The sequence below is a fragment of the Trichomycterus rosablanca genome, chromosome 13 (genome assembly GCF_030014385.1).
Source record: "Trichomycterus rosablanca isolate fTriRos1 chromosome 13, fTriRos1.hap1, whole genome shotgun sequence".
Classification (NCBI taxonomy): domain Eukaryota; kingdom Metazoa; phylum Chordata; class Actinopteri; order Siluriformes; family Trichomycteridae; genus Trichomycterus; species Trichomycterus rosablanca.
In genome coordinates this window covers 26087823-26100318 of record NC_086000.1, presented here as the reverse complement: position 1 = coordinate 26100318, position 12496 = coordinate 26087823, and the positions used below count along the sequence as shown (strand labels likewise).

At 35.5% G+C, this 12496-nt stretch overlaps 1 pseudogene; it reads left to right on the top strand.

The window, feature by feature from the left end:
* Positions 1–11899, top strand: part of LOC134325437 (protein unc-79 homolog) — a 57809-nt pseudogene extending 45910 nt beyond the window's left edge.
* Positions 11900–12496: the final 597 nt, after the last annotated feature.

The window sequence follows — 12496 nt, the reverse complement described above, 5'->3', positions numbered from 1 at the left end:
TTTTGTTTATATTTCTCTATAATCCTGAAAATGAACCCCACTGCATTTTAATAAAACTAGAAAAGGTGCTGTTAACAGAATGCAGATTTATTTGTATCCACATAGTAACAGTGTAAGTGGTTCTATGGGTAATAACACTCGTATTGCTTTCATAAATAAATATGATGGTACTTATTTGCATAATGCGTCAAGGGTAATTGGCTTATATTCATTATTTCTATGAAATAGCTAAAAATAATAACGATTAGTAATCATGTAGTATAGTATATGGACAAAAGTATTGGACACCCCTTCCAATTACTGATTTCATGTGTTTCAGCCACAACTATTATTAACAGGTGTAATAAATCAATCATACAAAAGAATATTTGATTCCAACTTTGCAACAATTTAGGGAAGGCCCTTTCCTGTTCCAGCATGACTGTGCCCCTGTGCACCAAGCAAGCCCTATAAAGACATGAAGAAAAGTTTGCCCTGCAAAAAGTTCCAACCTCAGCACCGCATTAAACAGCTTTGGAATGGACTGGAATATTAATTGAGGCTTTATTGACCAAAATCAGTGCCCAACCATATAAATCCTCTTTTGACTGAATGGGCACAAATTCCCACAGACTTTAAAGTCTTGTGAAAAGCTTTCTCGGAAGAGTGGCTGTTGTTATAGATGAAAATATCACACAGAGCTCACTTTATTTTAATAATTTTTTTACTTTGTAGCCTCCCATGTAATAAAATGATTTTATTAGCTTTTGTTTCCAGTTATAACCCCAACTGATGCTGCGTAATTTAAAAACATATATGTAAACTTGGCTGCATTAATCTTTTTAGCTCTCATGTTTAAAAATGTTTAAACACTGCTCAAAACCATGATAATAAAATATAAGGTAAGCAATAAACCTTAGCATAAACCTCCTGAATTGCCTTGCAGATTACAAAACCCAGTCCAATCTGGAAAAACCCAGAGAATCCTCCTCAGCCCCTGCACTCGAAGCCACAATCTCAGAAACAAGCCACCGCTCCTCGGTAACAAGTAGGAGCTAAAGACCTTTATATCCATCACACATTCATCACACAATCCTTTAGGCTCACAGAGCTGTTCTTTATTATAACATAGGTCATAAATCTCTAAATTGATCCAATCATCCTCGGACATAAATATAACCACTGCTTCTCTAGAGTTTAAAAATGTCATTGCATAACGTAACCCCTCTGGAGTAAGATACAATTTCATTGTGTCATTTTAGCAGGCATTCTTTTTGCAAATATGCAACATAATTTTTGTAAATGTGTAAAAATGATACATTGTGCTGTCAATTTTAAATTTTTTTAATTAAAACTAAATTCTAATTAAATAGTATTTTTTTCACCATTTTTTTTCAAACATAGCAAGCAGGACCACAGCATTAGAATAGCAATATTCCAAAAAATGTAAAATATAGAGATAAATGAAACCCAACATTCTTTCTAAGAAAACCCACCCCTATAAACTTGGCCTGGCTTTGATGTTTTCAGCTCTTTTCCTACATTTACAATTTTGCCCCTTAAATTTTTTTTTTTAAGGATTTAATCATTATACACTGCTCTTATTTATACACTGATCAGCCAGAACATTAAAACCACCTCCTTGTTTTTACACTCACTGTCCATTTTATCAGCTCCACTTACCATGTAGAAGCACTTTGTAGAAGCACTGTAGTCCATCTGCGTCTCTGCATGCTTTGTTAACCCCCTTTCATGCTGTTCTTCAATGGTCAGGACCCCCACAGAGCAGATATTATTTAGGTGGTGGATCATTCTGTGTTAGTGTGTGTTGTGCTGGTATGAGTGGATCAGACACAGCAGCGCTGCTGGAGTTTTTAAAAACTGTGTCCACTCACTGTCCACTCTATTAGACCTACCTAGTTGGTCCACCTTGTAGATGTAAAGTCAGAGACGATCGCTCATCTATTGCTGCTGTTTGAGTTGGTCATCTTCTAGACCTTCATTAGTGGTCATAGGACGCTGCCCACGGGGTGCTGTTGGCTGGATATATTTTTGGTTGGTGGACTATTCTCAGTCCAGCAGTGACAGTGAGGTGTTTAAAAACTCCAGCTGCTGTCTTATCCACTCATACCAGCACAACACACACTAACACACCACCACCATGTCAGTGTCACTGCAGTGCTGAGAATGATCCACCACCCAAATTATACCTGCTCTGTAGTGGTCCTGGGAGAGTCCTGACCATTGAAGAACAGCATGAAAGGATGCAGAGAAACAGATGGACTACAGTCAGTAATTGTAGAACTACAAAGTGCTTCTATATGATAAGTGGAGCTGATAAAATGTACAGTGAGTGTAGAAACAAGGAGGTGGTTTTAATGTTATGGTTGATTGGTGTAAGTAGTGTGTGCTTTTGGTCTTGTATGGTTGACCTGATTGGTACTATCTGGAGCACTTAAGGGACTTAAGCTTAAATTCTTGTATGTTAAATCATCTCTTGCTGTACTTTTCTGCGCCCCACAGCTCAGTATCGTCAGGTAAAGCGAGGCTCCTTGGGAGCGCTGACGATGAGTCAGCTAATGAAGAAGCAGCTAGAGCATCAGTCCAGTGCACCACACAACATCAGCACATGGGAAACAGGTCCTCATCCAGTGTTTTCTATTGAACATATAACATCCTTAATTAGCTAATACAAGCCAGACATTATGTTTTTAATACTGAATAGAAATGATTTTGCCCCACCAGCTCCCACAAAGACCAGTCTGCTCTCAGCTCCTAGTACAGCAAGCATGTTTGTACCTGCACCAGAGGATTTTAATGATGAGCAACCTACCAATATGGCTGATAGGTGAATTGATGTGATATTTGTCTCTTACATTTTTAATATATGAGATGTCGTAGTGTGTTAATGGGAATAGAGTGAATTTTTCACTTGTTTGTTTTAGGTGTCGTGACTGTGGGGCTGTGTTAGAGGAATATGATGAGGAAACCCTAGCTTTGGCAGTCGTAGTTCTCTCTATGTTTATCCATCTGAGCCCAGATCTGGCTGCTCCGCTGCTTCTCGACATCATGCAGTCAGTGGGCAGGTAAATTATAACTGCTCCACTAACCCCATCACTTTGTGGCACAACTCATAGAGCACAAAGTTTGCTGTGGTTGCTTATATTTATTCAGTTTTTAATTAATTCGATTTTTTAAAGAAACAAAACCTAAAGATATAAAAGTTTATGGTAAAACACTGGTTACTTAAATCAACAGTCACAATATATTAAGAGAACATTTCTCTGCTGGTTGGACTGGTGAAATGTGGGCTTGAAATCATAAATTTGCTGTTGTAATAAAATTGTAAATTCTACTTTGGATTAAAATGAGCATTTACATTACTGTCCCACTCATGTGATTTATTGTATCATATAATGATCATTATTAATAGCAGCTTAATTGCAAAATTATTTTAAACTATACTCTCACTTGTAATTTTTTATATAGGTTGGCATCCAGTGCCAGTTACTCAGGTCAGGCTGAAAGGTAGGTAGTTGTGTGTAGTTTCCTGTTTTGCATGTACATGCTATTGTCATTTTAATGTGTATTTAGTGGGGTAAACAAGTATTTAACCATTCTTTTAACTTTATGCTTTGTAATATAAACAAAAAGTATGTAGTACTGTAGAAAATGTAAATGTAAATGTAAAAAAAAAAGATACACACACAGAAGTGATTAAATACTTGTTTCCCTCCACTGTATGTAGGTGTTTGTGTATCTGTGTATATGTTATTTATGTGTACTTTTTGCTGTCTACGTGTGTAGCATGCTGATTCCCGGTAATGCAGCAGGTGTAGCTAAGCAGTTCCTCCGCTGTGTACTCCACCAGCTTGCCCCCAACGGCATCCTGCCACAGCTTTTTCAAAGCAACATCAAAGGTACCCAACATATGCTCCAGCATACTTAATAAACTTCCACTTTTTGTATTTGTGTATGCATACATACACACACAAAACACCTGGTTGGTTGGTTATTATATGGTTCTCCTTTTTAGATGGGAGCTTCCTTCGCACATTGGCCACTTCTTTAATTGATTTTAATGAACTGAGCTCTGTGGCTGCATTAAGTCAGCTTCTCGAGGTAAGTATTAACATGTCATGAGCATTTACATTGTATTATGGTCAAGAGCAGAACAAGACTAAATTATTGCCAGATGTGGGTAGTGTAGCAAAAGATTTACTTTACTTAAAAAAGTACTCAAAAAAAGTAAACCTGGAATTAGACAGTATCCACAATTAAAGCTCCACAACTAATAAGTCCTATAAGACTTACTAATGTAAAATCACCAATTGCATAAAACATTTAATGAACTTAATGTAACATGATATTTCAAGATAATTCATATACAAAATACTGACAGAATATTGCTTGATTGCAATTAATCAAGAGACCTCAATCATGAGTATTATATTTTGTTTCATAAAAGACCTCATATTTGTCATATGTATGCCCTTAAAATAGCTTATTAAAATACCCCTGTGAATTATTTATTGCTTCAAAACTCTCTTTTAAACAGATCACATTTAAATCCATGTCCTTTTTAGAGGCACTGGAACAGCCATTCATGACTACATACTAGAAACATTCTTAGGATTACCTTTTTGGGTAAACGTTGTGTTATTAAAATTCCATCAGTTAAAATTTTTATTATGAGAAAACCATTACTGATTCTTTAAAGTGTGTTTTATGTAATGTCAGATTTGATCTTGTTTTGTGGTTTACACCTTTATTTTATTGGGTCTTTGAAATGGGAGGAAAGCATTGAATCTTTTCCACCAGGTGGCACTGTTGTCACAACAAGAAGAATTAATTCACTCCTAATTGACATCTTGAAACGGGATTTGTATGGCATTCAGCTATATAATTCAACAATAAAGTCAACACAATTTCAAATGAAAATAGTCTTTTTAAAAACTCTGGATTAAAATAATAGAAAAACACTATTGGTTTGTTTGATTAAATACCACTTACTACAAATACATTACAATTGTATGTTATTAAAATATATGTATCTAACATATTATATATTTAATGCTTGTAGGGTTTTAACAATAAGAAGAGTTTACCTGCAGGAGGTACAATGCTTCACTGCTTGGAAAACATTGCTTCCTACATGGAGGCTCTTCCTATGGATTCCCCTAGTAACCTTTGGACAACCATCTGTAACCAGTTCCAAACCTTCCTGACCAAGCTTCCTGCTGTACTGCCTCTAAAGGTATTAACTGTCTTTTTATACTACAGTTTTAAATTTTACCTAGTTTGGGCTCACTGTCTGATTCCCAGTTTGATGTTTCTGTTAAGTTTCCACTGGACTCCAGCCTGAGAATCATCATCTGCTTACTGAAGATTCCGACTACTAGTGCCACCAGAGTAAGCTCTTTTAAACCATTGGATACTCTGATATTAATACAGAATTTTCATTTCTTTTAGGAATGCAATGATCCATAACTAAGTGTGTTATATATTAAGGCCAATCTTGGCTTGAAAAGTTGAATCATTATACTGTAGTATTGACATGGTTTGATCCAATTGGTTTAAATTTAATCCATTAATTCTACCTCCATATTTTTCCTATATGCTTGAGCTATTACTTAATATCATACACAAATCAAAAAACATTTTTGGAAAGTTTGGACCATTTTGTAAAATGAAATAAAATCAAGAATCTGTGATTTGTTCCTTCTCTTGAACTTTTAATAAACTTACTAAAGTACAAGAAAAAATTGCTAATGTTTTCATTCACCAACTTAATATTTTTATAACTTAACAAATCTTAGAATTTGTTAGTTGGGACAGAGCTATATTTATCATTGTATAACATCACTTTTACTACTGATGAATCTGTTTAATCATTTGGCAACTGAGTATACTAATTAATGCCATTTTGCAAGAGGAATTTTTGCTTAACACAAGATCTCAGCTGCTGAACAGTCTGAATATTTTACTAATTTTCTTATGCATTTGTTGATAAACTGGATATTCTCTGCCCATCTTTGCTTCTCAAAGACTTTATGGATACTGCTTTTGTTTCAAATAATGATTACAATCACCTGTTGACATCACCTGTTTGAAATCACATAATTTTTTACCTTATTACTAGCCCTAAATTGCCCTGTCCCATTTTTTTTAAACCTGTTGCAGGCCAGATACACAGTAATGGATATTAACAAATGAAATGATGTTGTCCAGCCAAAACATCTATCTTGGGTTCATACTGTCTGCAATGAAACAAAAGTTGAAGTAAATGTAAGAATGTGTGTGGGTGTGTGTGAGCTTATAATTGATTTTCTAAGAGCTGGACCTTGACTTTCAACACTTCAATACTCCTTGAGGGTAGAACTAATACATTGCTCTATATTTCTCTGTTAGAGTTTGCTGGAACCGTCTTCTAAACTGCTGAGCTTTGTTATTCAGTATGGTGTTTTTAGCCTCTCGTACCTTGTTGAACTCTGTGGCCTGTGCTACAAAACCTTCAGTAAGGTAAGCATTTTGAAGTATCTAATAGTCTTAGGATCTTTTTGCTTAATAAAATAATAATTTCAATATAATAAACTGTAGCATTTTATCATCATCTCATCATCATCCACTATCCAAATCCAACAGCAGATACTATTACTTATTTCATGCTTATAGTGTTTTGAATTAAATGATGGATGGATGAGATAATTCTAAACTAATTATACAATTTTATTAGTGGAAATTTTATGACTATTTTGAAAACTCAAACATATGTTTGTTAAAGGCATTCTGATATACAGACATTGGAAAAATTAACAAAATGTCCTAATGTGCTAGCGATGTGTCAGCCCACCATGAGGACAACATTCTTTCAAAAATATTCTATCATATAGTGCTGGTGGAGTACAGAGAACCTCTGCATAGCTATAAACTACTCTTCCACTGGCCTTAGTAAAATATGGTCTCCTTTCTACCTCCTGTCTGAGGAATAATTCAGTCAGTCTCTATTGATTTTTATATTTTATGCTGGATCACAGGAGAAGAAAATCCATCCAGTGTAGAGATATGCTGTTGATGACCTGCTGTAATTTTACTTGGTGTCAGGGATTGCCCTGTAGATTAATTTCAACACTGTGTTGTTGCTGCAGTTGTATTGATTTGCATTAGGCTGGTTCTTACTTCATTCAGCATTTATTTTTAATATGATGATTAAATAGACTATACACTGATGTGCCATAACATTAGGACCACCCACCTAATAGGTTGCCAACACAGCTCTGAACTGTTGAGTTACGAACTTCAAAAGACATGTGAAGGAGTCTTGTGGTATTTGTTGCCATGACATTACAATGCTTAAGTTTTAAGGTGTATGTCCTACAGTGCATCCTTGTGCCATCTCTTCTGTGGGTAAATGATGCACACGTGTCTGGCCTTCCAAAAAATATATATACTAGTCAGCCTTTTTCCATCGTTCTGATGTCAGTTTTGATGCCTACATACCTATTATATAGTGATGTATTTATAGTTTACTGTGTTTGTGTGATCGTACAGTAACACCATAACATTTTACTTGTGATTTATTAAAATGTCACGTAAAGGCAGCATTGAATAATGTGTTTATTTAATATTTAAAATGTATTTTTTTCTGCAGGAAAGAGATAAGTTCTACATGTCTCGTGTTGTAGTTCTTGAGTTGCTGCAAGCTCTGAAGTTCAAGTCTCCAATTCCTGACACTAACCTACTACTACTGGTCCAGGTAGCTTCTTGTCTAATCTTTGTAAAACCTAAAGCAGGCGAATGCAAATGTACTAAAAACATTTTTTTCTGTTTTAAATAAGTTTGTTTGTGTCGACATTGGGACCCGACTACCTGAATCCACCATACTGCAAAAACACATGATTTCAATATTACCAGGGGTAAGCACACTGTACATTGGTTTTAACAGAGTATATTTTATTAAATACAATCCTAGTGTGGTTACTGAAGATTGTGATTAATCATTGTTTACATTTATATTTTCTTAGTGTACAACAGCTGCTATGGAGTGTTTAAGGCAGTATCTCAGTGAGCTGCTGGACTTCATTGCAGACATGCACACTTTGACCAAATTAAAGGTGCAGTACACATTTTGATAGATTTGCCGTATTACATATACTGTTTGTTAGGTCTACACTATAATCGTATGCTAGAGTAGGTAGTCCAACTTATTTTTTTACAAGATCCATTACTTCTTTATGAATTGCAGAGAATATGATCACCAAGAATGTCATATTGAAATACCACTTCTGTCACCTGTGTAAAATATAACTAGTGTTTTATAAATCTACTAACTGGAAAACTATAATAGTACTGGTACATACAGCAAGCTTTTTCAATGTTCTAAAGGCCCACTATTATGCTTCAAATTCATTCTATTCCCAATACAAATGTATGAGCTAAATTTAGATAGATAGATAGGTAGATAGATAGATAGATAGATAGATAGATAGATAGATAGATAGATAGGATAGATAGGATAGATAGGATAGTGATGTTTTGTATTTCCTCATTTAGAGTCATATGAAAGCCTGTTGTCAGCCCCTGCATGAGGACACTTTTGGTGGTAATCTGAAAGTGGGCTTGGCCCAGGTAGCTGCCATGGAGATCAGTAAAGGCAACCATCGTGACAACAAGGCTGTGATTCGCTACCTACCCTGGCTCTACCATCCACCCTCTGCTATGCAACAAGGGTAAGAACATCCTCACTGATGCATAAACAAAGTCAGAATTATTTAGCTACACCCTGTATATGTGTTCTAATTGTGTGTTGCACTTTCTGCAAGGCCAAAGGAGTTTATCGAGTGTGTATCCCACATTCGCCAGCTTTCCTGGCTACTCCTGGGCTCTCTCACCCACTGTGCATTGCATCAGGGCTCCACATCGTGTATGCCCATTCCACTGGATGCTGGTACTCACATTGCAGACCACCTCATTGTAATCCTAATTGGTTTTCCAGAGCAATCCAAGGTAAAGCACAGGATAATTAAATTTAAAACAGTTTATAGATATACAGCCATAAGCTAGCTGATGTAGCATTAATTATTATTTTGTTCTTTTACCAGACGTCAGTGCTCCATATGTGTTCCCTGTTCCACGCCTTCATGTTTGCTCAGTTGTGGACCATCTACTGTGAGCAGGCAGCTGCTGCACCGGCTGGCCAGAACCAGAACCAGAACCAGAATGAGTTCTCCTCAAGTGCTATCCTCACTGGTCTGGAGTTCTGGAGTCGTGTCACACCCAGCATCCTCCAGCTCATGGCTCACAACAAAGTAGTAAGATGTTGTTTAAATTAATATTTTACTGTTATCCTTTAAGTATCATGTATTTTGTAATCATATGAAATAATATGCAGATTGAAGCATTTCTATTAGACTTTTTAATGTTGTATATAAGATATACAAATATATAATGCAACAGACAGACAAGAGGTGATTACAATTCTATCAGCTTGCCCAATGACAGGTTTCAGTAGTCTTTGAGTCTTTTTATTTTTGGCCTCAGCTTAATCAAATTAAAGTGAACTTTAAAATCACAGTATACTTTTTAATTAAAATTATTTTTTTAATTCTTTATCTCTGCTCAAAATGTATTTTATCTCAGAGCAGTATATTAAAGTAAGTATATTACTAAGTATAATTAAAAAAATACATTACTGTTGGTTTATCAGTTTTTTTTTAAACACATCATAAGTGTAAAACATTTTGTGTTGTTATATTTGTTATATTTATGACTTTTGAGTTGAATTCATTCATTCATTGTCTGTTTTTCCACTGCTTTAACTTGGTCAGGGTCATAATGAGTCTGATTCCTGAGGCAAAAAGCAGGAACCACTTCGTACAGGTCTCCAGTCCATCACAGGGCACACACACTCAAACACACTCACACTTAAATTTAGGGTTATTGTAGTAGCTCCAATTGGCATGACTACATATCCTTGGAATTGTGAGAGGTAACCGGAGCATCTGGGGGAAACCTGTGCAGACACAGGGAGAGCATGCAAACTCCACACAGAAAAAACTCTGGCTGCCCAGCCAGGCCTTTGGCCCTCGTTGCTGTGAGGCAATGGTGCTACCCACTGTGCCACCGTGCTGCCCACTGAAAACATCTGTATGATCATTGATGGCAGCTTTTCAGAGAATGTTTTTTTTCTTCCCTTTAGATGGTGGAGATGGTGTGTTTGCATGTCATCAGTCTGATGGAAGCATTACAAGAATGTCATTCAACGATTTTTGTAAAAGTAAGATTGATGTTGCATGTATTTAAAAATGTAAAAGTCATACATAAATAAGTTCTATATATTTTTAAATATTTATAAAAAATACTTGATTTTTAAAAAATAATATCCTCAACCTGCCTCAGACTTGGTTGCTTTTCCTTTGATTGTCCATTATTGCCTGCTCTCAAAAATCTAACTAAATACCAATAACTACATAACCATAAACATAAAACTATAAAACTATAAAAGCTTTAAATTAAGATCTATTGAGCTGGTGCAAGACCAGCAGAATTAAGAAGGTAACTAACTATACTAATTTACAACTGTTTTCTGTCAGTTTTTTGTTCAGCTTTAAGGTGAGTTCTTGTTTTAAAAGAAGTTAGACTATTCAGTTAAATGAAACACATGCATCAAGAGCACCACAAAAATTTTTGTAATTTGTGGAAGTATAAACTGCACATGTGGGCTAAATTAGAATTATACTCATGCAGACGCAGACGTCTGAATGTGAGTAACTTTTCTGGCATAATGTTTGAGCTTAAGCATATTTGTCTTGCCAGTGAAGTTGCATACAGATTATACAGATTTAATTACAAATATATATTTTACCTTCCTCAGCCTTCTTCAGTTCAGCATTAATTTAAAATTTGATTTGTTTTAACTGTGTTTGTACTCCAGAAGTGGTTGGCAGAAATTGGTTGAAAAATACTGGAGTGTTCCTTTATTAATGTTTAAAACCCTTTCCCAAATCTGACCCTTTTCATTCTTTTTACAGTTGATTCCTATGTGGCTGCCCATGATACAGTCCAATTTAAATGTAAGTATTTTTATCTATTGTTCAGTGTAATACAAAATTTCTCATCCAAAGCCAGGACAGCAGCTGTTTCCTATGAACTGATTACCGCTGTGTGTTGATTTGCAGCACCTATCTGCTGGTCTCCAGCTGCGTCTCCAGGCCATTCAAAATCGAGTGAATAACCAGTGTCCCCAGGGTCCTGCATCCCTGTCTTTTCCCTTTGCTCTGCGCAAGTGGCTGCAGTGCACTCAGTTTAAAATGGCTCAGGTTGAGATCCAGTCGTCTGAAGCTGCCTCACAGTTCTACCCCATGTGATGTGCAGTCCTGCACACAGCAGTTCTCTGATTGAACTTTTTGTAGTAGCAAATACAATCTAACTGTGTGAATCATTACAGAGATATTTTTTGAGCGCATGTAATTATCATGACCATCTGACACAAGTGGCATTATAAATCTGCTCTAAAAAGTATAAATTTCTTAAAAATATGTTCTGTTTCGCCATGCTTTCTGAGGGAGCCTCAACAGTAAAGCATGTGTATGTGCATGTATGGGTGTGTGTGTTTAAATGCCTGGGCCATGTCCAAATGCAGCTTGGGCCATTTACCACCTCTCAGCATACAAGTGCCCCTGGGTAATTGTTTCAGTTTTGCTGTGTGTGTGTGTGTGTGTGTGTGTGTGTGTGTGTGTGTGTGTGTGTGTGTGTGTGTGTGTGTTTGTGTGTAACTGTGAAAGTCACTGTAATTGTATATACCTTTGATATGTATAATATGCAGAGGTAAATATTAAATGTATAAAACTTATATGAATTACATATAAATATGTTTATAAAGTTTATTCCAGTACAGAATAAAAATACACATTTTCTTTCACATGTATTGTTTATCTTTTTTTTTTTTGCCTGATTTCCTCAAAAATATTGTTTTAAAATAATAAAAGTGGTATTTGTGCCACTGGTTTAACTTTTTGGGAACATCTTACATGCATTAAATTAATAATTAGCATATATTTAAATAAAATTACAGTAAAGTTAGAAATGTAAAACATATATTGTGCTTGTATCTAGTTTAATTTTTATTTTAAAAGAGGTTAAGAAGTATTTCACATACTATCACAACTTCATTAGAACTGAGGTTTGTAAAATGGCTACGTTCTGCATGGTAATATGCTAATTAACAAAACACAAGTCATCACAAACTGGTTCCATGAATGTGACAATAAGTTTAATGAATTTCAATGGCCACCTTAGTTGCCAGATTTGTCAGATCACCTTTGAGATGTGAAACTGCTGCATGAGTTTGCAACTGACAAATCTGAGGTAATGCAATCATGTCAACAAGAACTGAAATCTTATTCAAAATATCAGTTTTTTATATAATCTGTGTCACAAAGAATTAAGGCTGGTAACACCATCCATCAATTTGGTATTTTAAATCAGCTCCATCTCTCATAGCAATAAATAAGTTGGG